This window comes from Scophthalmus maximus, chromosome 6, assembly GCF_022379125.1.
Source record: "Scophthalmus maximus strain ysfricsl-2021 chromosome 6, ASM2237912v1, whole genome shotgun sequence".
In the NCBI taxonomy this organism is placed as follows: Eukaryota; Metazoa; Chordata; class Actinopteri; order Pleuronectiformes; family Scophthalmidae; genus Scophthalmus; species Scophthalmus maximus.
Window position 1 is genome coordinate 10,420,531 of NC_061520.1, and position 18,839 is coordinate 10,439,369.

Genomic DNA, 18,839 nt, shown 5'->3' on the forward strand with positions numbered 1-18,839 from the left:
TCCCTGCCGACGATGCACATGTTGTGTTGGGCTTTTAAACATCTCTAAAGATACGGACACTGACAAAATAAAAAGTACTTCAGTGAATTACATCCTGAGTAATCCCCTTGACACAGAAGGTCACGAAAAGTTGCCCAAATTTTCAATAAATTATCACAAGAATAACACCTGACACATCAAATGTCAATCTCAAATCACAAACCAATACATATCTTGGTCACAACTCTTTAATAATTGAGTTAAAGGGATCATTTTCAAAAATATTTGTTCATGTTATATATATAAATATAATATATAATTATATATTTGTTATACATACGAAATACATTAGATACATTTTTTGGAACTGTCAAATATTGATATCAGCTTCAAAGATCAAGTCAACCTATAATATTATTTATATAAAACTATAGACTTATTACATTACAGCAGGATAGAGGCAGTGCTCAGAGGGAAGACTGGATGGATGGACAGTGAAAGATGGTGCCATGTCGAAGATGAAGTCGTCTCACACACCTCACACGTCTCTTCTGAACAAAATGTAAAATTGAGTCACAAAAGGCTGTTCTCCCTGCTCTCCATCCATAAATCCACCTACACCCAGCCTGAGTGAATTCCCTCTTGAGACAGGGCTTACGTGAGCAAGGCAGGCAGGCAGGCAGGCAGGCAGTGCTGGCCTGGAAAGCACAGCGCGGTGTTGTGTAGTATGTTGGCAGCTGCAGAAAACACACACGGAGCCAAGCAGATGGCTGCGGAAGTGGGAGACGGGCTAACAGACGAGAACTGCCGGGGATATCCTACATGGGAGTTCAGTCAGGCAGAGAGACAGAGAGAAAAGCAAACCGTGTTAACCGTCAGGCTACAAAGAGGATTCAGACGGAATCTCCTCTTCTTCTTCTTCAGTGACAGTCATCAAAGCATGCAAGTCAAAACCATGTAGAGATGAGAAAGATGTGAATCCGTGTTGGTTTGGCCGACAGTTTGTGGTTTTTCTAAACGGCCTGCTCTCTGTTAAGCTGTGGAGGGCCCTTGATTACAGAAGCAGTGCAGGTCACTGGCTGCCAGCAGAGAAAAAAAAGAACTAGAAGCAATTTGCATAAACAGCCTATTTATAAAGCAAACTTCTGATACACATCCTCCTCCCCGAGTTAAAAGAAGTTAAAAGCGCAACTGAGAGCTCTGCTGTCAGAAAACATTAAATTCTAAGGCGGAAGCAGCTGTTTACACAGAGGTTTACCACATATCATAATCAAACTTTAAGCCGTGCCCATCATCAGCTGCAGTGTCTGGGCCTACTTAGATTAGAGCTCAACTGCAAAGGTCTAATACCAGGCATTACACGAGGAATAAGTTACTGGTTCTTAATTTATTTTCTAATTATATCAGACCCTTGTCCTTAAAGTCCAATATCCATGCAAATACAATGACCCATCACCACAGCTAAGTGTGGTCATGTGCCTCTCTATAGATTTCTGGAAACCATATACATCTTAAAACCATTTGTCAGATAATGCTTTACTAACTACTTTTATTTAACTACTTTTCAAACTGTCCAGTAATTCTAGATGTTCCTCGAAAAATGGGGCAAAAACATGATCAGGTATTTTACCCTGAGTATAAATAATACATTCACTATGCCCATTAAGTTTGGTAAATAATACCTGCTTAGTATACAGAATGAGATGTATGTTCCCAGGTTGCATGTATAACTGACAGCATGGAGATGAATCAGCTCTCTGCATGTCCTTGTTCAACATTTCCTATAGGCTTCGTGCTGACGTATATTCTATCCCTTACATTAAATACACGGTGCTACAGAAGCTGCAACCGAAATACTATCCACTACAAACACGAGTGAAGACCCTTTTGAAATGCAAAAAGAGTGAGTCGGAACACTACAAACTAGTTGGCGAGAGCAGCTGTGTAGACTGAACTGCTCACTTTGGCCTGCGAAGCTGAAATGAAGCCCTCGCGAGCACTGCAGGGGGAGAACACGCTGCAGTGAACCAGGAGCACACTGCAGCAGAAATATGAAACCATCTTTCTTTTCTTCAACAGCACCACAGAGACAAGTGTGTGATGTCAAGAAGTGTTTGTGTCTCGTTCCGGCTTCACATTCCTGCACTTAGCAGGTGGTATTTAAACTGCAAGTGTCCGCCAAGCTTTAGTTTGGATCACGGTGTTAGACTGACCTTTTTTACCATATGCTAAAAACTATCTAACCTAGATAGGTTTTGCTTTCAGACCACGCCCCACATACACTTCAAAACACCAGTATGTTCTCAACTGTGAAGCCTTTCCTGAACTGTGAGTGCAAATGCCTGTTTTAAACAGTAACATTATGCAATATACGGATCTGAATGTTAAAAAAAGGTATTCATGTGTTCACCAGATACTCAAAAAACACCAGCGAGAGGAGTAACACTGCCCATCGCCCCATCTGAAGGAAAAGGGACTGTGTTTGTCTGGGAGGTTACTGGGTTGATGCAACAGCAACCATAAACACAGACATTATCGCCGGTGTTGGTATTTAAGTTATCTGCTGGATTTAGCCTCTTGTAGTCGGCTAAGTGTGTGCAGATGGCACAGAGCCATTGTAGTATAAGGGACGTTCAATACTCGGCTTCAGCTGCTGGTTTTCCATTTGAACAATCACACTAATCATTTAAATGGATTGTTCAATAATTCACAAGGTTTTTTTATGCATCGTACGAATGTCTTCAAATACAAGCCCTTGATAACGCGAGCAGTTTATTCCCCAGGCACACAGGATTTGATCTTCTCTCTCTCAGAGTGCTACCATGCCACACTGACAGATGCTGTTTCTAACTGACATTGTGAGCGTGGTCCAGAGTTCCAATGAAATCTGGCAGAAATGCAGCAAGTGGCCGGCGGCTCTTGAACAGAGTCTGAGTGGCCCCGGGAGAAGCAGCCTACGGCGACTAACAACCAACACGCGCTTTCTGAGGAGCAGGAGAAGAAAAAAAAAAAGAAGGGGGGTATGAGGGAGACATTGCCCATTTTAAATTTTCAGGCAAAGGAGAGAGCAGAAGAAAAAGACTGCAGCAGACATTATGGGGAAAAAAGCTGAGTAGGCACTCGAGAGGAGGCCGGTCCAGGGAGGCCCTGTGGTGCAAAACAGCACTGCATCACTTCTCCCACCCATGTCTCACTCCATCTCAGACCTTCACTGCCCTCTCTTCTCGTGTCCTCAAGCATCTTTACATTGCACAAGGCTAATAATAACTTTTTGTGTTCAATTCCACAGTTTGAGACGCACCCACAAAAGAGCTTTTTGCCAGAGTGGAGTACGTTGGACCAACTTCAAATATAAAATATTAAAACATGCTGCTTTTTGCACAATTTTCATCGGTTCTGTGTTTAGCCATGGTGACACAACACTGTATGAAGACAAGGCTGTCACCTACAGATATTTATAAAAAATATTTAATGCTTTTATTCGACACTGTCACTTAAAGGGTTTTGGTCTGTGTCTGCATGTAGGAAAAACCCAAGATCAAGCCTGTGACCGTTACGTAATTGCATGGTCTCCTTACAGCATCCTGCTGCCACTTCATTGTAACAAGACATGCTTTTCTTATCCCTCTGTGTCATCCAGTGCAAGGTCACTGACGAACAGAGAAAGTGTGAGGGGTGGGGGGGTGATGTTTCCGTGGCCATGATGGTGCACTTACTTTTGCATTTCATGCTGCTGCAAATGTGCTTTCTCACATCTCATTTCAAGTCCTGCCATGGTGTTAAAATAGTTGAGCATTGCACAAGAAGAAGAAAAGCAGCCCCCCCCCCCCCACTCTCTCTGAACTGTGGTGCGGGCTAGCCTCTGTTTAGCAAGTGCAGAGCGTCGTCACCACTTTGTGCTGGAGGTTTTGAGTTTCAGCCTGTTAATTGGCGATGTGGTGGTCCTTGTGCCGAGGGTGTTCAAAAAGCGACTATGTGATCACAACATCCTCCGGCTGGAAACCTTTCTTGTATGTCATCCTCGCTCTCTCGCTACCCCAACTTTCACTTTCTGTACCGACCAACTGTGTCTGTGTGTGAGCTAATAAATGACAAAAATCACGGAAAATAGTATTTGTGAGGTGTGATTACAGTCATGGCTATATAAGGCAATGCTGTGACATTTAGCCCAGTAGAGGGTTCATTAAACCATGTTTTCAGAATATGTGTATTCAAACAATCCCCCCTGACAATAAATGTGTGTAAAATGAGAATATTTTATACTAAAATCCTGTGTCACAGGATTAAAGTGAAGCATTGTGACAAACTGCAAAGTAACACATACAGTATGAACACCCACAATCCTCACTCACACAGACCAGGCCACTTTGCCCACTCAGTGTGGTAATGTTGACAAGGATGACCAATACACTCAGTCTCACAAAGCACATACTGTACATGTTAACGAGTGCCTGCAGATTCATGAAATAAAGTTTCTCCTATATGAATTATATGCATTAGCTCTGTGGGCAGGTAAATTAGCAGTCCACAAAAACACTACTTGTCTTGGAATTTTGTCTTTCATGCAGTTAACCTCTGTTCCAACATTTGCTACGAATTATTTCTTTCTTTTAATATGTCTGTAAGAGGGCAAACCAATACAACAATAAAACTACTTGTATATTTATTTCAACATAGACATGACATTTAACAGATCTACATACCTAGAGATTTTGGACAGACAATCTTCTCGTCTGACATAGTATGTGTGATTCTCACAGACTTTAAATGCCAGCTGAGGGAGGTTGCGGCCTTGACTGTGGTTATCAGCTGTGAGACAGTGACGGTCACCGTTATGTCCACCTTTAACCACCATCATCACTGTAACCCCAACATTATATAAAATGATCCTTCTGATCACATACATGTGTGCAGATCTGACTCACTCATGGATGACTTGGCAGGGTCACTTTATACACACACACACACACACACACACACACACACACACACACACACACACACACACACACACACACACACACACACACACACACACACACACACACACACACACACACACACACACACACACACACACACACACACACACACACACACACACACACACACACACACACACACCACCTCAGGACACTAGTGCAGCTGCTCTTTTACAGCAAAACACAGTTCCTTGTAGTGGCTCCTAAGTAGACACATCATTCATATATATTTTTAACTCCTGAGAGCACTGCAACTAAATGAATGAGCAAAGGATCGCAGGAGAAATCTGTTGTGGAACCTTGGTCGGTGATGATGTTTTGCCCAGATTATCTGGTAGTGTGAAGGGTTTACAGAGCCTTTCTTAAACCTCCGGATCTGTCCACAGAATCTTTGGGGCGGCCCCATAAAAATCAAACACAAAACGGTATTATAACGACCTTTTGAAATGGTGGCCGCGAAAAACAAGCTACTACAGTATACAAGTGCGTGGTTGACGTCTCCCCAACCATCTTCTCATTCAGACTCGTTTCTTCTGATTTAATTTTTTAGCACTGCAAAGCATTATTACCAATAGACCAAGTTGTGGCACTATGCCAGTGTCCATCATATTTTTTTGTTTGCACCTTCTTCTTCATGAGATCGCGTCAGAGAGGTCACTTAAGGTCGTGCCTCGCTACCCCTGGCGCGATAATCTTAATGATATCCATAAGTGTGTGATGTGCCATTATTTTCATCTTGTAGATATTGCATGTTTGAGATTAGAGAGATGAATTTCTACAAAGTTTCTCCTCTCCTGCGTGATGCAAGCCAATTTCAAAACCGGTCAGGTTTTTAAAACTCCTTTAGTCCGAGCCCGGCTTTACTCTACATGTAGTATGACTGGACAGGCCTACGGCATACGCAAAACTCCTGTATCTCAAATCGCTGCCTTGTTTTGTTGTGCATTGTGGATGCAGAGAATTAGCTTCAAACATAATCTGTGTGCAAAACAGAGTAGCTGCAGTGGAGCAAGCATATAGTAAAATACACTGAGCCTTCCGTCCTAAGTAGGACAAACTTAATGGCTACATGCAAGTGCCCACACAATGACTGCATGGTAGTGTATGGATCCATCTGAGCATGCTTTGAACATAGTAGTTATTTTAAGGTTTCTATGGGTAGACGGAGGGAAGATTGACACCAATTGTTCGTCTCCCTCTTTCTGTTCTGTACAAACACACTCGCTTTACATCAGACGACCTACACAAACCCTTAGTACATGCGTGGTCAAGCATGAGAATAGTAGCAGGTTTCCTGAGGCATAAAGGGTTAACGTCATGCTGTTTATTCACGTCCGCATCTATGCTGTTGGCCTGCCCATAGTCTATGTCACAGAAAATCACTGTGGAATCAGTGTAGAAGTGTTTGTTTGCTGACTGATTTCTGCATCCCCGAGGCAACAGCAGCTACGCTCTGAAAAGAGAAGGGCTTCTATGTGTGTTAGGGCAGTAGCACTTGTTTTGATCCTGTGTGTCGCTGCAATGTGTCCAGGTGTTACGGTGAGTCAATGTGCCATCTGCACTGTAACATTAACCTTCGTAATCCGTGAGGCTAACAGTGGGCGGCGTGTGGGACTGTGAAGATGTGAAATACCATGAGCAGCAGCACGGTACCGTTGAGTGTGCGTTTGCTTGAGTTCAGTTGTTACTTATATATAATTATGATTTCTTCCCAAGAATTCAGGTGTGGGACTTTATTTCATAGCCCTGATTAAATTAACTGATATAGTGGTCATTTCACTTCAAAACAACAGCAGGGCTGACCGGAAACACGGTAGGTGGTTCCTGCTCTGGCCTGAGGGAGCTGACAATCACAAGTGATTAGGCTTTTAGTAACAGGGGGATAACATGGCGCATCACACGGGCTAAAAAGATGTGCGGCAGACAGGTACATTTTGAGTAAAGCCAAGTGTTTTTTGAAGAATAATCCTTTTTTATTTCCAATTTAATCATATTTGCATGGCGCCAAATCACAACATGCATCTTATATCAAATAAAGCAAGAAAATCTAATAGTGGGACACAAATACAAGTATGACCCTAATAATGAGCATATGTACCTATATCAGTGTTGTATCTGTTTGTGTCTCCAGCAGACAGTCTCTCTGCCTCCTAGAGTGCTGTCCATCTGTCTTTCAACCTTGTACATATCACTGTCTCTTCAGTCTACTTTATCATACGGTATTTGCTGAACAACTCTCCTGTATAACGACATCCCCTTCATCGTTTGATCTTTTCCCTGCTTGAGCTCTAGAAAATCCAGTGTATTCTACTGCTTTTTTTTTTTGGTATTCGGCTTTATGTTAATTAAATAAAGTGCACATTTTGTGATGGCATCATCAGGCTAATTTATACCAACAGCATTGTTAGTACAAATGTTGCATAACTGTGATAAACATGGAACAACAGTCATTTAAACATTTAAATAATTATAACTACGCTCCAATATGCAAAAAAAAGGAAAAGAATACTGGTTCTCTTGCATTTTAAACACTAAAACTAACTTTAGCATGTGGTCTGTGTAGAGATCAACCAGTTTCGAGCATGTTCTAGTTCTGTGGTGGACCCAGTTTGACTTATATATGTTTATATGTCAGGACTGAATTGATGTGTGGTCAACGTTTAGCGTCATATTCAAACCTCTCCTCGCTGTCTAAGAGCCATGTGCCAGGTCAGCTAACCCCTGCCCTCTCACTGCACCACTAACAGACCTTAGGACTGACAAACCTGGGAAGTCATTTCATTCATTTGTGCACAAGATTTGTTTGTATGATGTAACTTTACTGTCGTGTGCTTAATCTCATCACTTAAGATTTGTGCCCACTCATTTCATCCTGGTCATGTGTGAGAACTAACAGGCTTAGATTCCTCCCAACGTGTTTTTTACTGAATTATTACTCATTTGGGAGTTGCCAAATGGAGACAGCCCACAGCTTATTTTTTTGTCAGTATTTGGCCCAGCCCACATGAGCTGTGGATAGCTGTAGGACCCCGGAGCAGAACAGACATAGCCTGAGCCAGGGCAAGGAACGTACATACGGAAAAATGAACAGGCAGAGCCACCATCCAGGGCATCTGCTTCTTAACACTTTCCCTAATGTCCCCAAAGACGGAGGCACAGAGAAGAAACACACAACACTAATTTGTGCACATTGCACTGAACTAAACCAAAGTGAGTTAGCCCGGGGTGCATCATGTTAGCATGAAATAAACAGCTAGCACAATATGTCTGCAAGTCGGTGATAAGCATGCTAAGCAGGCAATACAGTGTTGGAGTTTACTAATGTAGCTGTCAAGCATTGAGACAAAACAAATTCCACACGGAGCTCAGGCATCGTACTGAAGCGTCATTTCAAGTATTTTTTTATTTAAATTTTTAACATTTGTTGCTGCAATTCATCCAAAAAAACCATATTATTAAACAAAGGCCAGGACAAAAAAACAACGTTGCAACATGAATCATGTTGATCACACTGAATCTGTGATAGATCAGGGATCATCAGAGGTGCCCGGCTGTGTGTCAACACTGACCTGTATGATCTAAAAGTAGCTTGTATGTGTGAGAATTCTTACAGCGCTATTCAGCCTGTGATGTTCGTGCTTAGTTCTAAGGAGAAGGTCACTCTTCCTGGCTTACATGTGAAATATTTTCTTTTGGGGCTGAAAATCTGACAGCTGTTGATAGCAGAGGCGGGCCACCCCCCAAAATCAGACAACACCAAATATCCTTTATGAAATAATACATTCAAAAGGAAAACATTAGGCGTGGCATTTTACACAGCCTAAAACCAAATGGGTGAAGCTTCTTATCTTTCATCTAGGATAGATGAACCAATCAACAAAAACTAGGGATGCACCAAATACCACTTTTTTTCAAGACCAAGTACCAGTGCGATTACTTTCGGTGCATGCCGATATTGAGTGCTGATATCCTAGGTGACAGATTATCATCTTCCAGTACATCTGTGCGCCTGCACTGAAATCACTCATTAAACCAAGCAGATTAAGCTCTTTATTAGCTGGATTAATTTTGTCGTATACAATATATATATTTGTCCTTTCACAACCTGTCACTGGGGTGAGTTTCCTTACTGTCATTCTCTGCTGGCCTCCATCACGTCACGTGATGTTACACCGCATTGTCATTTGTTAAGAGAAACACTCATAAAAACTATGCCTCATAAAAACTATGTAGGTGTAGTTTATTCAGATTAGACATTTTGAAGCACTTTACATCAGCTATGCAACCCAGACTCTCCACTTACTGAGAAGAGGACAGACAAAAAAAAAACAAATGTGAAATAATCAAAACTGTGGCAGAAACCTTTATGTTCGTGTCAGACGCTGATTGAGGAATTATGTTTTTTATAATGGAATCGATAATGGAATCGTTGCTCCGAAATGTAGAAAATTTTGAATATCATGAAACTTGTTACCCAGTTCAGCCCATATCAATATAAATGAGAATCCCTCGCCTTCTTTTTTCTTATGCAAAAAAAATATATATATAAAAAATATGGGAGCGAAGGAGGACAAAAACACCTGCAAAACAAATGTGTGAAAAATTATCACAGAGTGTGGTTATGCCCCTTGGGAGTTCCAAAACAAGGCTAATGAATCTAGATAGACCACTAAATCCCAATGCAGAATGATAACTGAGCTCAGTTTAGGAAACAGACCGAGTGGAGCATCCAGCAGACCAAGCTGTAAAAACCGAAGAGAGACAGGACCTAGATTAGTGATATGGATGCTAGAGATGTTTCGATACCATTTTCCCCTTCCCGATACCGATTCCAATACCTGAACTTAGTGTATCAGCTGATACAAGTACCAATCCAATACCAGTGGATTTTTTTAAAAGCTGTTAAAAGCTGTAGGTTACTAACCCTGTATGGAAGTGACTTTTCTACAGCCTGGCCTAGGTTGAAAGACATACAGGAACGTACATACAGAGAATGAATGCTATAGAATTTATTATATTATCAAGTTTGACAGTATAGCTGAAAAAGAACACAAATAAATAAATCTAGGAATAAACAACAATGACTTCTCTGAAATAGCTGTTAAAGTGCAGCCAGAGCTTATAAAACTAAAAGACCTTTAAAGTTTTAAACAGTACAGTAAGAGTATAAAACAGCACAACCGCAACTTCAAAACTAAATAAATCTAGGAATAAATCATCAATTGAAAAACTGTTAACGTGCAGCCACAGTTTAGAAACTAAATACTTTTAGTCTGTACCTTTCACAGTCACAGTATAAAAGACGTACACGTCACTGTTTTACTTGTCAGAGTACCCAGTATGAATTGCTGACATTTTCGCTTGTGAAGTGATTTTACGGAAGAGAAAATTTGAGTTTTGGTGTGAAACAACTTAAAAGATGTGGTATCGCATCGGTAAATAGATTTACGTACTCGCCGATGCCCGATCAGTCGTTTTCAGCATGTTTGTCCTCCGATACTGGTATGGGAATCAGAGCATCTTTACGTTTCAGTAACCTATAGTAGCTGTCTGCACCTGGCAAAACATTATGTGTGTAACCCACCTTCAAAACACTTTCCTCATGTTAAATGTTTCTATGGATTGGAGCTGAAGTAATTTTAATTGCCTTTACTGATTTACAGGTACATCATTTCAATTTGGGGTTATACTATTTCTATATATACACTATATAATGCATCATTTGTCTCATACGTACATTGCAGCAGTGCCTCTTTTTTACCTTCTCTCTGAAACGCTCCATTTTAGCTCTTGGACCGGCTCCCAAAAAGCCCAGTCAACTCTGATTAGTCAGCTGACCGACTCTTTTGTGATTGGTCAACTGCTTGTAGTGTGTGTCAGGATTAGGAATTTCACAGAAAATCAAAATGCTGCCAAACTACACTGGTTTCCACAAGACATAAACTGTCCCATCCTCCACCTCGCTCGTTTACAACACGCAGGTATCTTCCCTGTTATATAGAAATTATCTTTTGTATATAACATGCAGAAAGAGGAGACATGATGGTGCCATGACCAACAAAAACTGGGCCATATAAGTCAAAATATCACACTATGATCGACAAAATGCAGACAAATGTTCTAGTTTCTTATTGGGATGAGTCATGTTCAGATTTTGACAGTCGTAGTATCCCTTTTGTTTTTAACATCAACAAGTATAAGGAATGACATTGAATCAAAGCTGCATTTCCCAGAGTAATAAGCCTTTTTTCTGTTGTAACTGGATGTTACACACATTTCTTTGAGGGGATTCTGTTTGAAGCATTGTTCAAAGTATTGTTTGCTGGGTCTCGTCGGTGCCTTTGCCTGAAGCGCAAGGTAAATACAATAATGAGATCAAATCCATATTACTGTTCGTGCACTAAAGTCTGTCCCGTCATAAGCCTGTCTGATACAAATCATAGGTTTGTATTAACAGCAGCAACCTTACTCCCTTAGTCTACTCAAGGACAAATGTATTTCCTACATGTGAAAAAGCTGAGCTTCTCTGCGATGTACCAGCCCAGTGAAAGGACACACCGGCACATGAACCTGCCTATTTCTGCTCTTCACAGAACATTCAACAGCTTATTGCACCAAACTGAACCCCTGCAACCAGCCTCTCCTGGGCTTTCTTCTTGGACCAGAGCCCAGGAAAAGACAAACACTGTGTACAAAAGTGTGCATGCACACAAGCACACAAACACGAACACTAACACACACACACACGTGCAAGCGAACATAGGCATGCAGAGATACTAGTTCCACCACAATCAGCATCGGCATGAACACACACACACACACACACACACACACACACACACACACACACACACACACACACACACACACAAACACACAAACACACAAACACACACACACACACACACACACACACACACACACACACACACACATTTAAATGACACAGTAACACATTCAGTCAGGCACAGATGACTGTCACAACCTCTCAGCAGCACACATGACAACACTGACATAACAACAGTTAGAGCCTCACCCCAGGGTGTTGCTGGCTGTGGCGACTGCAACAGTTGGATCTACTGCAGCAGCAGCAGCGGGGCAGGTAAGGTGAGGGGAATCAAACCTCCTGTGTGAATTGCGAGCTTGTATTTTTGCACAAAGTCTGCAACCATGTCTTTCACTGTGGCTATTTTAAGGTGGTTCTTTATAAATCCCAGAGCATATCTGAGTAACTGGGAAGAACTCAAAGGGACAGGGCATGCATTAAACATGACAAGACATTCAGACAGGGGAGTGTAACGGAGCAGATACAGCAGAGGGAGAGCAAGATACATGCCAGTATAATAAGGTATGCAAAGACGGTTTTCAATGCAGCAGCAGCAGCAGCACTATGGACCGTACTGACAGCTCTGAGACCGGATGATCTGGAGAGGTAGATATGCTACCTCGCTAGCATAGTGTGTGACAATGTTAAATGCTGCCGCATACAGATAGTACAGCGTTTGCTCCCCCGTAGGAGCAGACCAGCGCGATCAACCCAACTGTCATTGACAGAGTGAAGTGTGAAGGGAGGCAGGAAGAGAGAGTGGTGAGAGATAGAGAGCGATGTAGCCTCAGACCTAGCGACGATGCGCTTAAAAAAACACCCACCTCAGTGTGCTGCTGATTCCTGACGCAGTGAGCAGAACCCAGGAGTAAATGCAGAACACAGTGGCTGTGATGGAGGAGCAGCAGCAGGCGGAATCCAAGAGGTTGAACAGGAGGAGAGAGAGAGGAGAGAGATGTGGAATGGTATGAGACCGGTGAAGGAGATCCTGTGCGACCAAGACTATATGCCTGAGTGAGATGAACATGTATGTCTGACATGAGAAAGACACGAATACAGAAAGACAAGGGGGAAAAGTGACACGAGACAAACAGAGAGAGGAATGGGAACACTGGGGTAAGAAAGAAAGACAGACAGAGCGAAGAGACGGAATAAATGTGTGAGCTTGGAGAGTCACAGAGCAGAGCAGATGGATTAAAGGAAATGCCCCTCCCTCCTTCCCATACACACAAATACAAGCACACACCTCCCTTTGCACTGTCAGCATGCAAGAAAGCATGCATGAAGTGAATCAGAGTGAGCTGTAATGGTGAAAGAGAGGGGGGGGGGGGGCAGAGGAGAGCATGCAAAAAGCATTTGTGTTCATTTTAAAACCAATGACATGACAGCCCTCCCTTGTACGGAGAGATCTGTGGTTTCCAATGAAAGTGGCTCAAAGTTACTGGCTGCATAGTGTAACCAAGCTTCGAGTTAACACTGATCCCAAGTCCTATTACGGCAGAATGTAATATTGGTCTATGCACAGTATGGTTTCTTTCTCCAAGGTCCAGGTCTGTTCATGACTGAGCAATTTCAGCTGCATGCAGAAGTTGCGGAGTGGATTTCTTGCCAATAATTATATTCATACTAATCATAATGATAATAAATGACTTGATAATATATACCATGAGCGTTCCCAACAGGCTGAGAATTGCATGCAGACCCGTGCAGTTTAGAGGAAGTAATTCTCCCTCCAAGGTCATTTTCTGTATAGCTACAATTTACAGATGTCTCCTAAGCACCTCACATGTCGGTAGATGCTACAATTTACCGATTTTCCCTAAACCCCTAACACTCAGAAGATCGGTTGCAAAGAGAAGCAAGTTTCTATAGAGGTCTATGAGAAAATGACCCTACTTCTCACTTAATTTATTACGTCAGTAAACATCTTCCGAAGGAGTTTGTGGTTTTCAATCTCTAGTTTCAATTCTTCTTCAATACAGCATGATGTTCACTTTGTAAATCATGGTCCATGTAGTTCAACTTGCAGGTGAAGGTGGACGTGCAGTGGACGAGCTCTCAGTCAGGCCCACGCCCCGCTCCTTCAAACCAAGATGGCGCTGGCCAAAATGCTGTTTCTTAAATGGAACACATAAGTCCCATCATGCATTTCTCACTGAGGAAAGGATATGGTACCAGTGGACAGGTGCGATTAGCGCATAGGTGAGAGATTTTAGAAAGGTGTCACACAGGCAGACATGAAGAGCAGCCAGTTTTAAACAGTCTAAACTTATCTAATTAGACACAGTCAGCAGAGACAACAGTAATCATGTGTGGCATAGATTTCTCACTCTCCACCCTAGCACTTCCACTTCTAAGAAATTATATTCTTAGATGTGGTCTATCACTATGGTAATTTGTTTGCTTTCAATGTGATGCTCAGATCGGTTTCCTTTACATTTGTGTTAATGGATTTGACTTGCCCTGTGTGTGTATGTGTTTGTGTGTGTGTTTGCCCAGAGCCTGAGGGGACAGCTACAGCTTCACTGTTGCGCACCACTGTCCCTGGCCCTTTTTACTGGGCTCAGTCACAGCATCTCCAACTTCTGCTTTCAACCAGACTGCAGCTCCACAGCTCGCTCCTCAAATCATGACACCAAGCATGGCGCGGTGTCCGCCAGACAGTCTGATGGCAGGGCTCCAGATTGCACACACTATCCACCTTTTTACATGAAGACCTATGGGAAGCAACTGCATGGCGGGAAAAAAAGTTTCCTCTGGAAAGATAGAAGGGGAAAATGACTTGGCCAGAAAAAGAAATTAAAAATCTGTCAGATTCTTTTCTTTTTTTTGGATTGATCCCTGCTAACGTCTCACTCAACAATGGCAAAACTAACCACTGACCCTTTTTCCTCATTAAATTGTGACATAGTGAACTTAAAATAACACAGCACATTGTAATTGCTGTAAGTAGTGTATTCATTACCAAAGCGTTTATCAGAAATATACAGTTATAATGGGCAAAAATGTGGATAATTGCGTTGCAGGCCGATTTAAGGTGTGCCCCTGAATTTTCTGCTTGAACTAAATGGATTTCTGCAAGTTGGAGCCTCATAGAAAAAGATGACCATGAACTCCAGTGAAAATCCAGTGTGCACAGACACCCATAAACACATCCCCAAACATGGCGCTCAAAAATGTCCCTCCTCCCGACTCCACATTCACACAGAAGAGTGTCAGGGTTGACTGTGTGCTGTGTATGCCTAATGCAAAAAACATGTAGTCTGCATGTAAAAGGGAGTATTTGCCCTTCTCAATACCCGCTGGGCACTGTGGGCAGTTTGGGAAACAAATCAGTCCATTAATGTTAACCCACATCTTCCTGCTCCAACCACCTTTCCTTTCTCTGCATTTGACTATGCCTGATCAAGGTCATTGGGTGTAAAGACAGACAATACACAATCTGCAGTCCCTCACATACAGAAGGACAAATTGCTATTTCAACTCAAATGGAGAACACACATTACACTTTCTGTATTTAAAACTCTTGTCCTGAAATTGAAAGATAGTTGAAAGAAATTAAATCAGCATGATGTGTTGGGCACAGTTCAAATATTATCCTTAAGACTGGTGGGATAGTTTTAAGCAATTGTTGCAAACTACGTGACTGACACAATTACTTTTGGAGCAACCAGATTTCTAAAATGCAAGGGGATTCCATAATGGTCCTTAAGCTTCCAGAGATGGTTTAAAGTTTTGGAAAAAACAGAGAAGCTTCATATATTCTATACACGTGAGGGAAAAGCCTTGAGCTAGTCTCAGGTCTCATATGTTCAGACCTGACAGTGATTATGCCATAGAAATACAACCTTAGATATACTCCAAAACGTATCAGTGTCACGTCATTTTAAACCAGCGATTGGCTATACGCTTGTGAAAATATATGTTTATGTATATAGGTGAAGCTGGCATAATTGATAGCAAATATTGGCTTCAGCTTCAGAAGAACCATAAGTGTGGATCTCAAGTGGATCCGTTATCTTGACATCAGAAATTATGAATGATGTGATAACTAATCATTCCAGGACTGACGGAATGTGAGCCACCCCTTATCTGCACTTGTCTCTACAGGAGAAACACATGTACACATTTTTCAAAATAACAAACAAGCTGAATAGGGTAACATTATTCCTCTTTTGGTTGGGTATCCTCTTTTGTACCTGTGCAGATTTGACCTAGTTAGTTCTGCTAACTGCGCTTGACCTAAGCAGAATACAATGCAGAAACCCGCCAGTATTTGATGTGTATCAGTCACATCTGAAAAACATTCCACTACCCTAAAGCAGTCAGTATAAATACCGACCTGGCATGTGGCTCCTACTAATACATAAAAACATACATGTAAATCCATTAAGATCAAGCTTGTGTGTTTGTCCTCACATAGCCCTGGAGCCCTATTTTGTTTATTGAAACACTAATAACAAGAGCTGTGTAGACAACATAATAACAGAGTCAGTGATAAGTGTAACTGTACTGCAGAGTTCAGCGTTTCTCATTAACCTTTTGAAATTTGAAAAACTGTTCTAGATAAAAGTCTAAAATATCTATGCAATTACCTTGACATCTTTATCATATTTTAAAAATGAACTAACTCAAATTAATTCTGTACTTGATATATTTGCTGATGCCCATCACAGCATTTTTAAAAACATGTTTCTTGCAAACAAAGCCTCCCCAGATGAATCAATTGGAGAGCTCTAGCAATCATTTGAAGAGCATAATCAACATTGCGTTATACTACTGTACACATTGATGCACATGAATATGTTGAGAAAGTTAATCTTTCAAACTTTACAGCCAGATTTTAGGTGAAATATAATTTATTTGAAGGTTCAGAATAGAAAGCCCTGACTTAGAGTGGTTCCATATTGTCCAATCACTTAGAGCTAATTCCACATTAGGTTAAGTGCCTCAGATCGAAAGAAAGGAAAAAAAACAACCTAATCATTCATACCTGATGACACAAAAAAAGATGTTGATGTTTGACAAAATCCCAACTGTCTGCTACCTTATGAAATCTGCTGTAGCAACTCAGGCAAGAAAAACCCGAGCGTTCACAGTCTGCAGGCCAACGCAAGTACGGGATGTAATCAGGAGATGCAAAGTGCAGCACTCTAATTGCATCATTAGCTAAACCAATGACTCAGTCACAGTGACTTCAGTCTTACCCTTCCCCCCACCACTCCCTCCTCTGCCCCATCCAGAAATAGGGAGTCAAGCCTCCAGCTCTTTACTGTACAGCTGCTCAAGCAGAATAATTCTAACATGTTATGTGCAACAGCGCAAAAATGTTAACGTTCCAGAAATATCCAACTAAAAAACGTAGCATTAATGAGCCGGCCATACAACTGTCATCGAGACACTACACTCAAACACTGATGTTTGTCTTCCAGGGGAGTGGGAGGGAAAAAAAGACGAGTGCTTTATTTTGAACGCCAGAAAAAAACCCATTTCAGCTCAGGCACAATATGCAGTGATGTTGCCTCAACATGACAGACATAGCCCCGTCTAGAATGTTAGAATAGGACAAACAACTAGCCCCAACCTTTATAGTGCACCCAGAAGTAATAGTCATACACAGGTGCTCACTCGTGATTTTGATTTTGATGTGATGCTAAGAGAAAACAATGCTCTGTCGATGCAATGCAATGGGAACAGAACCTCGCAGTCTTTTTTTTGGCTCACTTCAGTTTGCCCTCCTATACAGATACTTTGAAAGTGACCCCCCGACTTGCTGTGGTTCTGTATCGCTTTGCAATGAAATGACTAAGAGGTGGTTTCCCAGCAAATTGACAAGGCTGCCTGTACCAGAAAAGACCTTGCGCTGCATTTCCCGCCTGTGTCAAGTGAAAAGAGGTGGTGATGATGATTAACACCCCTCGTTCTTCCTGCTTTAAGTCTTTAACCGACAAAAATGATGAGCATACAATCTTGACAGGCGTGGTGTTGCGGAGGACACGTTTATGCTGAAGCCAAAATGCAAAATGCTGCACCAGGCTCAGGTATACTCTGTTAAATTAATAATACATATCTTTATGGAGACAAGTCATTCTAATGACAGCTATTGTCTGCATCAACGTGATCTCAACCTCGATATTGCCACATCCCCAGTGTTCGTGTTCCATCTATGAATCACAAAACAATGCTATCCATGTTTTGTTTTTTAGATGATGATATTGTCACTTCACGTGTCTGACACGGGCTGGAGGAGGAATGAACCTGGCCTCCGCTGACGCACTGTATTACCTACAGTCAGTGAATGCACCACAGTCTGACTGCTGAGGATGGAGAGCTTCAGGGACCGACAGGCTCCATGTCGGGTCCCATCTGCAGACTGGATCTCTCGGTGATAAGTCACTACTGTTCACATGTGCTCTTGTCTCGGCGCATATTTGAACTATCAAGTATAAGAAGAGGAGCGTGACGTCGGGCTATAACGCCAGAACTCGGCACCGGTCCATTTCAGACGCTCGTGTCAGTTTCTTTTAGCCCGGAATCGCAGCAAAAACTTCAGGCTCACCACTCCGCATACTTCGCAACAGACCAGTCAAAAATATAATGACTACTTCCAAACACCCACTCTCTCTGTGGTGTAACTACCACTTGCCCGTGGCGCTAACGTCTCAATCTCATGTACACTTCGATGCCGTCAGTAGCTAGTTGCCGTGATTAACTGCTTTGCCAACATTAAATAGCGGACATTGGCGTATTTTAGCGACATTAGATCAATGTCTGAGCACCACGGTCGTTGGTTAAAAGTGAATTTTGCCCACACAACACTTCCCAGTCTCTTACCTTTGTCCAAATCCGTCTCTTCCTCTCTGACTGCGAGGACCGTCTGGGGTTCTGTTGCTCTGACACAACCACCACGCGCTACATCAAGGCGCCGCCCACCTGGGCCCGGGCGCGCCGCGATTGGTCAACTGTAATACAACTGCAGCCAGGCCGAGGCTTCTCATTGGTCAGGCCACCCGCCAATCTATTCGGATTCCGCTTCCCGCGTTCTTCAGCAG

At 42.2% G+C, this 18,839-nt stretch overlaps 1 protein-coding gene across 3 annotated transcripts in view; it reads right to left on the reverse strand.

Annotated features, from left to right (window-relative positions):
• The window catches only part of kcnab2a (potassium voltage-gated channel subfamily A regulatory beta subunit 2a), a 68,103-nt gene extending 49,357 nt beyond the window's left edge, over window positions 1–18,746 (reverse strand). The window contains exons 1-2 of one of the 3 annotated variants that reach the window (XM_035631107.2): window positions 18,622–18,706; window positions 12,612–12,675 (exon numbers count right to left, since the gene is read on the reverse strand). The gene's annotated coding sequence lies outside the window, so the exon portion shown is untranslated. Of the gene's footprint in view, window positions 1–12,611; window positions 12,676–18,621 lie in introns of all 3 variants that reach the window. The other 2 variants (XM_035631109.2, XM_035631108.2) reach the window with 2 other exon arrangements.
• Between the last annotated feature and the right edge of the window lie 93 nt (window positions 18,747–18,839).